Source organism: Pseudopipra pipra, chromosome Z (assembly GCF_036250125.1).
Source record: "Pseudopipra pipra isolate bDixPip1 chromosome Z, bDixPip1.hap1, whole genome shotgun sequence".
NCBI classification, from domain to species: domain Eukaryota; kingdom Metazoa; phylum Chordata; class Aves; order Passeriformes; family Pipridae; genus Pseudopipra; species Pseudopipra pipra.
The window spans coordinates 72,919,281-72,931,736 of NC_087581.1; the positions used below are offsets into that span (position 1 = coordinate 72,919,281).

The window sequence follows — 12,456 nt, forward strand, 5'->3', positions numbered from 1 at the left end:
GATTTCTGGCACATGGAATTATAACACCGGGAATGGCAGCATCAATACTGCTGGACTGTTTGACCTAAGTGGCAGAATCTGAAGCAGCTGGAGCCTTATTCTGGGAGGACATACATAATTACAAACAGGAAGAACTTTCTGAATGCCAAAATTTTGCTTTAGTGAAGGCAATATTCCCAGTGCAGTTTCTGGCTGTATTCCATCTGCTTTAGCTCTTAAGTACTTTCACGTGCCTTATACACCAATTTCCCTAACTTTACACAGTTTCTGAGATCAGGAGAGGCAAAGGCACAATTATTTCATAGCTTCTACTTGCTGAGGCAGTTTTGGCTTACATGGTCCCAAATGTCCTTCTGGCCTTTAATCCAGGTTTCCAGGACTCAGTTTCCCAGTCGAACTACCAGACATTCAAACCAGATTTAAAGGAATGCTCCTGGTTGACTGTTACATGTAAGAAGCGACCTTGCAGATCCAGGGTATCCTGCCATGAAAGTAGTCATCAGAATACATTTCTTACCTCAAAATCCCTATGGATATTGAAGTTACCTGCAACTGATTCAGTTTTGGAACCAACGAGCCTTCGACGTCTCATTGAATCCAAAGCAAATTGTAACTTAGTATCTTCATCTGTATTATAAAAGTTGCCTACTGGCAATATCAGTTTATCTTCCATTTGTGCAATCTTTAATCTTTTTTTTCACCTCATAACATCCATGTTTATTCCTGAAATATACAAAAAACCCCAAACTCAACATATGCTTTCTAGGATCACAATTTATTCTTTCTGAGTGTCATTCATTACCATTTTCTGGTTTCAGCTTACTTAAAGACTTTCTTCATATTTTCACACATGAAATATTTATGATGAATCTGATGTAGTTATGTCAAACTCTCTAACTGAAGTCCAGTTCAAGTCACAATGTTCTGTCCCCATGTCTTCTCGTTCTGTCTTCCCATCATATAAAGGAAGCAGGGGCAAATGAACTGCAAAATAAATTTCCTCATTTCAATTCTGGTACCTGGTGGTAGCCCATAAATCTCAGCAGCATGAGTTCTTCAGTGGACCAGTGCAGGCAGACCTTTCAGGGTTACTTAATAACATATCTTGATTATTTTTTTCCATTTTATCTGTCAGCCAAATGCAGTGGTTGACAAGAAAAGGGGGAAAAAAGCTCATACTCTTGACATACTAGTCACCTGATAACTAGCAAAACCCTGATATAAACATTAGAATTGCTGAAGGCATTTTTCAGACTAAAAAAAAAAACCAAACTCAAAACACAACCCCCTTCACCCCCCCCCAAAAAAACCCCAACTGGAAAAAGGAAGAGAATAAGCCCGAGACACTAAAGAATTCACTGTAGTTATAAGTCTGGCAGAATTTGAAATACCTGGAAATAATGGATAACCTTAATAATAAACCATACCACCAGGATTTCCTATAATGTAATTCTTCCTACCTTTTTTACAGATCAGTGAATTTGGAATCCAGATCTATATCTTTTCAATTTCTTGTAACTTAATAAGGGAGGAAGGAGCTTGTCAGTTCTTGACAAGCTATGGTTGGGCAATCCAAATTCCGAGCTGACATCCAGGTATAAAAGGCTCCCATAATATGATCAGCTGTGGTCAGGTTTGGGATTGATTTGTGGCCCATTCCAAGCCCATTTATATATTATCCTATTTGGTAAAATAGAATGTACTTACTAGTGCTAAATTACTTAAGGAATAGGAGTTGAAAATGGAATTTTAGCTATCAGATCTCTGATGTCTGCGGTAGCTCATATAGTATATTGGCAGATACTGAATAAGAAAAAAACCCCAACAACATAATATTTCTGGTTGGTTTTTTTCTAGTGACTATACTTTGTCCTCTGAACCATCAACACTCTGCTACCCAAGTGTAGATAAGTAAGAGTATCATACACTTGTATAGAGTATCATATATTTGTAAATTTGATTTTACCATTTTAAAATTACCCAAAGTCATTCTATATTAGTGTAGTTTAGAAAAGCATTCAATTTAACTTCCTCCCTCTCACCCCCAGATAGGGCTGTGATACTGTGGGTATACCCTGTACCAGTGTTGAAGAATAGAACATTCTTAGGGGTTTTTATTTGAAATAGTTATATGTTAATAGCTTTCTAAAAGTCCTAATTACCTGCCAGAGGAGAAGCTCCTCCATGAAACTTTAATATGTGAAACACATAAAAATTTTACAGCTAGAAGAACTTGGGCAACCTGCTATGTGTTATTTGGTGTCTGCCTGTATAAAGTGGGAGATGAGAGGTGTGGGATAAAATGTCTCTGATGGCAAAACTGGAAGAGCTTATTACACTGCTTTCCAACAAATACCTTTGTGGAATCTGACTTTTTAAACACCCTATTTTAATGTAACATCTGCTGCATTGCTGCAGCATTATGGTCTGACTAGGAGAGCAGCTTTATTTCTGTTTGAAATTATCTTTTTGCTGAGAGTTCCAGTTAAATTTGATTATCAACATTAAGATCATATTGACCTCCCTATCCAAATTTTATGTGCTATATCTCCATTCCTTTTCATTTGCTGGCATACTTGTTGAAGGGTGTCATATATTTTTTTGTGAAGTTTTGGCTACTATTTTGGTCTTTTCTTAAGATAAGAGAGTAGTTTAGCCTTGGTAGGGAGAATATAATCTCTTCAAAAAACTGCAGTATTTGACACTTCCTACACTGCATCAACACCGTTATTATTGCACAACTACAAAACTAACATTCTGGCAAAAGCAATTGGAAATGATTCCCTGTTGTTTAGCTTCTGGTTTTGTTATAGCCCAGTAAAAGAAAAGAGTGGTCACGCAGTAGAGGTTGTTTCTTTTTACAAATGAGAACTGAAAAAAAAGATTCAAATATTAGTGAATAATTAATAAACTATTTTCCGTTAATTATTAATTATCAGTTTCCCTGTCCTTTACTTATTTAATATCAAAGATCAATTTTCTCTAAATATTAGTTTTCATTGTGAAGAAATCTTTACTGGACTACATCTTCATTCCTCTGCTTAAGTAGACAAAATTTCTTCATAAAGACAGAAATCTGCAAAACCAAAAAATAAAATGTTATCAGGTGGACAGCATAACATCTCAGAAGTTTCAAGCTCCAAATTCACATATCTTAGAGGCAGTGTGTTTTTATTCTTAGAGAGCTTTTAACCAGTTTGGCCTTGATCTTTATCTAAATCTCTTCAGGCTAACCAGGACTAAATAGAAATGAGTTATTGAGTTCATAATTCCAGGTGCAATCCAGTTAGTAATGTACATTTCTTAGCCACCTGACATTTCTAAATCAAATACGCAATATATTTTTAAAATTTAAGGGACTTTAAGAGATGTGTGTGTGTATATAATTGATTTTCTGGTGAATACTGTCAGCTTCTCTTTTTTTAGTAGATATATACATATGATGTATATATATATATATATATGATGCATAACTTATATACATACAATGGGTAATTGCTGATATTGGATTAACTCCCTGTTCATCAGACTCATGCTAAAGAATGACAGTTCACAAAATCAATATTTAAAAGAAAGAAAATACTGTATAAATATTAATAAGTTGCACTGGCTTACATTAAGCTGCATTTTGTCTGTTCCTTAAAAAAATTCTGTGTAATGTTTTAAATATTTTAATATTTATGAAGAAAAAAATAGAGTTGGAATGATAGTAGCCTGCAGAAGTTGCATTGTGAAATTCATCAAGGTTTACAGCAGGAATATTATTCTTCTGAAAGCTGTGGAAACTTTTCTACATAACAACTACTATGATTTATTTATTTTTACATATATTATATAACCTGATTCCAGTAGTTCTGCTCTCCATAATGACTGTCATTACAAGAAGCTATGATGCTCTAAAAAGATGGGATCTGAATATGCATAAATACACAATTTTTAGTGTGAGAAAAGCTTTTAAGTTAAATGTTTTATAAATAATACAGCTTAGTTGTGCATTAGTTATACACCAGTTGTCTTAAAGCTGATGCAAATATTAAATCCCTGAATTTCTCATTTGGCTGTTGAGGTTGGTTGATTTAGTTTCATAAACATTATAATGATATTTTTGAAAATCACAAATGAGGACTAATGTCATTATAATACTGGGGGAAAAAAAAATAAAAAAAATCCAGATTGCTGAAAAATAAAGCCTTGTTCCAGGGATGAAATTTAAATGAGTGGAACTGCAGTTTTTCTTCATTGTTAGGTACCTTAATTAATAAATGTCCTCCAAAGTTGTATGAAACAATAATAAAACTCTGCTAATATTTATAGCTGTACTACTTATCATTTAAGCATTTAACCAACAGAGATGTTATCTTCTGATAATCAAGCCAGATGTGATTATATTTGCTGATCATGAAATTCCATTAGTCTGGCTGAATTCTATTTTCCCTATGTTATTTTTTCTAATCATAATACTTATCCTCTCAGGGTTTATGCCAACAAAACTGAGTCAGGAGTGAAGGCTGTTTGTCCTTCTTTAATTTGAAACGTTCAAATCTCTTCTTACCCCTGGGGGCTTACTTCCAAATTATGTGGTGAAGTATTGACATCATAATCCATGAATTGTGAAAAACACAGATATTGCACAAATACACAAAACCAGAAATTTACTCGGATTTGAAGAAGAATAGTGCATCTTATTTTTAGTTCTTTTTTATAAGAGTGGGAATATTAAACCGTAGAAGATAAATGATTAGTCAAATCATGACTTTCTGAAAACTCCACAATAAATTTCTGTTATCAACATTTTAACATTCAAATCAGTGTGGAAAAGATGATTGGAAACTAAACAGAGTGACTTAAGAAGAGTTATACTAACTTTCCATTCCAGCTGAGGATCTGGCATAATGTGTCATCAATAGATGCAAATTAATAAAGTGCTGTGTCATGTGACAGATATTTGCCAGGCCCAGAGAGTGGTGGGGATGGAGCTGCATCCAGTTGGGATCTGGTCACCTTGGTGTCCCCAGGGATCAGTGTTGGGCCCAGTCCTGTTTAATGTCTTTACTGATGATTTACATGAGGGGATTGAGTCCATCATCAGCAAATTTGCAGATGACACCAAGCTGGGGGGGAGTGTGGATCAGCTGGAAGGCAGGAGGGCTCTGCAGAGGGACCTGGACAGGCTGGAGAGTTGGGCTGATTCCAAGGGGATGAGGTTCAACCAGGCCAAGGGCTGGGTCCTGCCCTTTGGCCACAACAACCCCCGGCAGCCCCACGGGCTGGGACAGAGTGGCTGGAGAGCAGCCAGGCAGGAAGGGAGCTGGGAGTGGGGATGGACAGGGAGCTGAACAGGAGCCAGAGTGTGCCCAGGGGGACAAGAAGGCCAATGGATCCTGGCCTGGCTCAGGAACAGGGTGGCCAACAGGTCCAAGGAAGGGATTCTTGCCCTGGACTCAGCACTGGTGAGGCCACCCCTGGAGTGCTGTGTCCAGTTCTGGGCCCTCAGCTCAGGAAGGACATGGAGGGGCTGGAGCAGGTCCAGAGGAGAGCAACGAGGCTGGGGAAGGGACTGGAGCACAAGTGCTGTGAGGAGAGGCTGAGGGAGCTGGGGGGGCTCAGCCTGGAGAAGAGGAGGCTCAGGGGAGACCTCCTCACTCTCTGCAACTCCCTGACAGGAGGGGGGAGCCAGGGGGGGTTGGTCTCTTTTCCCAGGCAACTCTCAGCAAGACAAGAGGGCTGGGTCTGCAGCTGTGCCAGGGGAGGTTTAGGTTGGATATTAGGAAGAATTTCTTTACAGAGAGGGTAATGAGACATTGGAATGGGCTTCCCAGGGAAGTGATGGATTCTCCATCCCTGGAGGTTTTTAAGATGAGACTGGATGTGGCATCAGTGCCATGGGCTGGGAACCACAGTGGGGTTGGATCAAGGGTTGGACTTGATGATCTCGGAGGTCCCTTCCAACCCAGCTGATTCTGTGATTCTATAAGTAAACAGAATGCTGGGAATCAAACACCAAATTAGGGTAATACTGTATGTGTAGGAGATGTTGCACTTACCAGTTTCATCTCATCTTTTTGGGTGCTTGTCAGGTCAAGGAGCTCACAAATGTACAGAAATGGAACTCCAGTGGTACAGGCAGATTGTGACACTCGTGCCTTACACAAAGTCAAAATGGAATCAGACCAGACATTTCAGTGGAGTTATGGATCACCTGTCAGTCTAGTGCAGGATATTCATATTCTTGTGTACATAAGATTTTTAAGGACCAGAAAGATGGTGCTGCACCCGTTCTCTTAAAAAACAATGTTCTCTTTGTGTGTGTCAGATCTTCATGCAGGCCCACAAGCAGATGGAGTTGGCCAGCATTCCCCTGCTGATAGCTGGAGTAATTTATACCCACAATAATGAAAATAAAACAGAGATTTTCTGTTTTAAATATACGCACTTGGAGTATTTTTGCTTGGAAGCTGCAGGTGTCAATATTTGATCTGTTTGCTTTGCTGGACTAACTGCACCATGTGTGCTGAAACGGGTGCCAAAGTCAGTGAATCAGCGTTTTCAAGGCTGAAATAGAATTTCCAGAAGTGAAAGTGAATTATGGAGGATTGATGTTAAAGCAGTGGTAAAAACAACAGGAGCAAACATGTTCATCTGCTCATTTTCTGATAAAGTATACAAACATATCCTTCTGCTAAGTACAACTAGAGATGATATATCTAGTTATTTAGTATTTAGTTTGGTATTATTTTTCAATTATTATTATTATTATTCAATTATTATTTTTCAATTTGTTGCCATTCTTTTTACAGTTGACTGATATTGCTGTTTAACACTCTTCAAAGCAGTGTGCAAATGCTCAAGGAAATACAAGAATATCTGAAACATTCTTTACCTCTTTTACAGGACAGTTTAGAAAAAAATTAATTATTCCATACCTGTGCCAATCTGCTCTTAATAAAGCCAGTACTTCCTATTAAAATTACAGAGGTGGATTTATATTTAAGAAGACGGGAACACAAATCATAAATGAATGTCAGGATCAGAGAAATATAATCTGGGTAGACATATTTTTGTGTTTTGGTGTAATTCACATCACTGAAGCTTGTAGCTGGAATTAGGAAATTTGATTTAATTACCCTGGAAGACATAATCAGAAACTGTCACAGTGGCAAATATTTAAAACTCTCACAGTCTTCTTGTGCCACATATACTAAGGCAAGCTGATCAATACAGAATATTTTAAGCTTGCTTTCCTTTTATTTTAATTTTGTGACCAGAGTCAATAAAATATTGGGATGGCACACTAGCCTGAAGTGAACAGTGCTAAATGCAAAAGAACCAGGTTTAATTTGGTTTCAAATTTTGGTTTTGCATAAAATTGGGCAAGACCACTGAAGAAAACAAGGATAGATGGTTCAGTGAAAGCAGCTGATATGTAAAGAACATGTAAAAAGTTATTAGCCTGAAAGGAGTTGAGTAAGTTTATCAAATTGTGATGAACAGTGTATTTGAGTTAGAGATATTGTTTTCTTTGTTTCGTTGTAACAAATATTTATACAATAAATACGTATTTTCCATTTCCACTCATTTTGGTTTATATTAGCTGACATAATATACAAGTAGAAATCACATCAGTACAGAACTTTAAATGAGAGTGCTGCTTAAACTAAGTGGTGTAGAAAGATGGTGGCAGTGAGATCTTTTTTGGTTTTGTTTTCCTCAGGAAGTTTTCTATGCATCACCTACCTATGAACAAAAAGAGCTCCTCAGGTAAAATTTACAATGATGAGGTGTAAATGATCCTCACTTCACTGATGGAGAAAAAGAGAGAGAGAAGGTTAAAGATTAAAAGTAGTGAATCAAACTTCACAGGCAGCAGGATTTACTAATATAGCATCTTAAACCTGGATATGCCCAGAGACTAGAGAAAGAAAAGAGGACAGCACAATTTCATGAGTACATTTTCCTAAGAATGAAACAATCTCCCAGATTAAGTCCAGTCTTACTTTCAGCCTTGGACTATTGTCAGAATATGTGCCAAAAAGGAATATACCTGCTAGCTATGTGAAGTACCTAAATCCTAGTAAGGGAGATAGTTTGCTGTTGAAGTAAAAGTGGATGGTAATATCCAAGAATGATGTAAATGTTGCAATGAACTGACACGGTTCCAAAATGATTTTTCCCAGGAAACATTGGCTGTGAAGAACAAGAACTTTTTCCCAGTGCAAGTCTGTTGGAAGGACATTTTTCTAGTACCTGTCTGCTGCTGGAGAAAAAAAGACACACCTTTTTAATATACTGCAGGAGCAGCTCAGGGTGGCTCAGAGTATATCCTACACAATTACAGCTTCATTACCTATAGAAGAATTTTTTACTCAAACTTGGGCTTTCCAACTCACAGAAGAGTTGCTGCTCAGTGTAGACCACTTGTTCACAGTGCTTTGTGGTGTGCTGGTGATAAAAAAATCCCAGCAAAAAGTAGTGGCTTTGATAGGTCTTTGAATCATTGCCAGTGAGTTCTTTTGATAAACTATGTCAGTTTATCCAACTAGCTTCCTTGATGTATTTACATAATGATTAATTGAGGAGAAATGTATTCAGAGCCTTCTGAAGATGAAATGTAAAATGGGATTCACTGACTCACTCACTCATTCAACAGTTACTATTAACACAGAAGAGGGAGGGTAAAATAAAGTTACCTACCTTGTTCTGACTCCCTGAAGCAAAGTAGATCAAAGTTTGTCATTATTAATACCATTTCTTAGTGTCTTTTTGTTGCACTGATTCAAATCCAAAATGCCTCTGAAACGCCTCTTGACATAGTAAGTTGTACTTGTCACAAATTATTATTAAACCTAATATTCATTTTATAACGCCTGTCACAATTCTGAAAGTTAAGTTCCTTATATATTAAATATTCTGACATTTGAAAAAATAAATGCAATTGCTCCTTCTTTTCTAAGATCATACCTGTTTTTTCCACTGATACTTAGTTTCAGATCTTAAAATTAGGTTAGACCTTCCTACAAGATTAAGCCTTTGAGGCCACTGAAGTAGCTGCTAAACTGACCTCCCTTAGAAAACTGTCTGACTGAAGCATTTATATAGCTCTTTTTCTGTTCTACCTAGCTCAAAATTTGCTGATTTTTTTTAGTAGTTCTGATTCCCATTGACAAAGCTCTGCATGCCTATGCACACCTGTGAAATACTGCTCAAAAAATACAGCTTTCTTACATGGATACGCCAAAAAGTAGCTGTTATTTCTATACTTACTTCTGGAAATTAGTCAGATAAATTCCTCTCATTCTTCAGATTTTAAGAGGCAAGAATTCTCCACTCATTTCTTGACCACAAAGTTAACTCATTATAACTTTCAGAATCAGATACATTATTTAAACCATACTAAAATAGAGGGGAAACTGCAAAGAATGTTTAGCTTTGAGATCGAGGAGACAGACTGGTCTTGGCATTCTTCAGTGTGTCTGTCAGCACCAAAAAGTGTAATCCTGCTTCTCTATCCATAAATGATATCTTGTGAAAATATGGTAGAGTTCAACCTGTTTTACCTGCACAGACAGAGCATCCTGCTACAGATCAAAGGCAAAAGATGAAGCAGCTCTCATAAAATGTGGTTGAACATTACCATGCAGAAATTTTATATATGAAGCAGTTCCTGAAGAACTGGCTTCTGATCTAGCTGCCCTGTCTGCCACTTTCCATCTCTGTTAAAAAAACGATACTGTGTCCAGTATTTCTTATTCATAGCTCAGGGTCCCTCATCTCTTCTAAGTTTTACTTTCCCTGGTTTCAAATTTTGAGGCTTATATCCCTGTTCTATCACTGAAATACCACTCAGAACAGCTTTGTTGTAATAGGTTTTCCATAGCCTGTCTGAAAAACTGGCCAAGTTGTGATTTAGATTGATTGGAATCTTTGGCTGTTTAGGTTCTTCCTGATAATTACTTTTCTGGCACTTTGTTGGGCTAACAAATGCGAGTTTCTAAATGCATGAGCTCTGTTTCTTGAATTGCCTGATTTAAGCATAAGAGAACTAAAATCTAAAAAAAACAAGCATTTGATCCAAGCAGTACTTCTACTGTAGACACTTTTTTAAGGGTCCCAGAGGGTTGTCACCTGGTAGCAATGCATCAGCACCATTTATCAGACATTGCCCTCCCCCCATCCTTCTCATCAGTCAATAAACTCTTAGAGAACAAAACCCTTGTACTCTTTATCTAAGTATAAGCCTACAGTTTTATAGTTCTCGATTTATAGTTATATAGTTCTCGATGGTGCCTTGCCTTTCAGCTTGAGAAATGAAATGACTTCTTACTTTGGTACTTTAGTGGGGGTTGAATATTGTAAAACACTTCATTTGACTTTTTAAAGCCTAGGAAGCCTCAGTTGTCAGATATTCTCGTGTAGAAAATCAGCTTTGTAATAAGTAGAGGCAAATTCATCCCTGATGCAGCTTTATTGACTTGAAATTAAAACCAGCTTCTATTAAATGATCCATATGGGAATTACAGAGTTTGATTAATCAAAAGAAAGCATCCTTTCTTATCTGTGTTAGTTTTAAACCTGAACTTTTACTAATACGCATTGCTTGGAGTTACTGCAATTAAATATGCACAAAATTGACTGAATTTGAAAGTGATTTAAATGGTGGTGCTGATATAATGAACTGTGAGTTCATTATATGAGTGTGAACTGCTTTGTGCTTTACTTAACAACACAGGCAATGGTAGTTACAGAGCAGGAGAAGCAAAAAGTAGGGTGCTGTTCATACCAAGGGGAAATCTTTAAACCAGTTTCTATTCTATGTAGTTCAGAGCTTTTATAATGAAGCAAAAGGGGCCTGGCAGCCTGATGACCACAGCGAGCCAGTTTGAGAAGCATAAGTATCACCTAATACATTTTCTGCCAGAAAGGTCAAGTTTTATACCTCATATAGCACTCCAGATCCACTGTAGCAATACTCCTTCTGTCGAGGATTTGAGTTTTTGGACCTTTTCCTCAGCCATTTCTGGTTTTATTCCTTTGTAGCTACTTGCTAATCTTGCTGATTTTTTTTTCTATTTTCAATGTCTTAGTGATAATGGTATGGTCACCCCAGTGAAGCTAAGGAATTATGAAAATACATACTCTTTAAACACATATCCTACTAGACAAGAGCCAGAATAATGAAATAGTGCCCATTCAGTGTTTTGATGTGTTTATATTCGTGGTCGTGGGGGAAGGCAGAAGATATTTGGCTTCCAGAAGCAAGGAAAATAATATAATAGAATTCAAACTACATATGAAGTGCATAAGAATGGAATTCTAGAAATACAGACTATCTGAAGGAAAACAGGTTTTCTCCTGTAAATTTAGTGCCAACATCCAGGACAGCTTACAGTCAGCAATCTTGTTTATTGTTTGACAATTGAAGAGACTGAAGAAACAGAAATCAAGAGTAATGGAAATTCATAGGAAAAATTTGAAAAACAAAAGATGCATGATTGCTTCAATTTTAATCTAATCAATTTTAATGTGTTAAAAATATCAAAATACTAGGACATTTTTTCATCATTTAATAATCAGTTTATTTATGAATATCACATAAAATGGAGTACGAGGTTGCTAACTGTGTTCAGTAAATTTAAAGAGAATTACACCACATGTGTACAAATGTGTTTTATAAGCATTGGTGTTCAAAAGTTAAAATAGGGATAATAAATGAAAGAAAAACATTTCATGTATTAGCTGTATGTTCAGCTTCAAGTCAGCATGTTCTTCATAAAAAGTAACTCTGCAATGCTTGGGGGTTTTAACAGGAATCAAGCATGAAACTTGCATGCTTTGCCAGATTGAATGTGGTTTTTTGATATGGTGCATGCAAATAACCTCAATATTGGCAAGAGATAGTGGAAAATAAAGAGGGTTAAACACTTATTGAAACAAAGTTAAAAAAAAAAAAAAACTCTAGATACAGGTTGTCTCCCCTGTGAACATTATTTTTCTGATTTGCTCTTAGCTCACAACAAAAGATGTTTCGTTAGTGACTGTTAGAATGCACACTCAATAACTGAAGAAAATGTGTGCTTTAGATAAATGACACAGGCAAAAAGAAAAGTTAGAGACTTAAAGTGAAGAATTCAAAGTCAATTATTCAGGAAGTTTAAGGAGCACAAAATTACATTCCTGTAAATCTTAGCATGTCTCTGTGTGTTCATGTATTTTGTCAAAGTCTTGATGAACATATGAGTGTGTTGCACTCCGTGGATTTATTTGCTTCCCCACAGAGTCTCTTTAGGAGATCTCCTTCCAGATCTCTCCAGAAACATCCACACCATGCAGCACAAACATCTGGCAAACCTTTCTGGTTTTCAACAAGATCCTTCTGACACCTATTATGCAGCCAGTCACAGCAAAAAGTGACTGCAGTTTGTCACACTCATCAGTCTTGCTGCAAGGACAGGACACACT

At 36.9% G+C, this 12,456-nt stretch overlaps 1 protein-coding gene and 1 long non-coding RNA gene across 2 annotated transcripts in view; one reads left to right on the plus strand and one right to left on the minus strand.

Annotated features, from left to right (window-relative positions):
• The window catches only part of CNTNAP4 (contactin associated protein family member 4), a 199,721-nt gene that overhangs the window by 58,317 nt on the left and 128,948 nt on the right, over positions 1-12,456 (plus strand). The gene's annotated exons all lie outside the window — the stretch shown is intronic.
• LOC135407136 (uncharacterized) lies at positions 757-3,074 on the minus strand. Its single transcript, XR_010426717.1, has 2 exons — positions 3,018-3,074; positions 757-984 (listed from the first exon to the last, which is right to left on the minus strand). It is a non-coding gene; the product is annotated as an uncharacterized LOC135407136 (long non-coding RNA).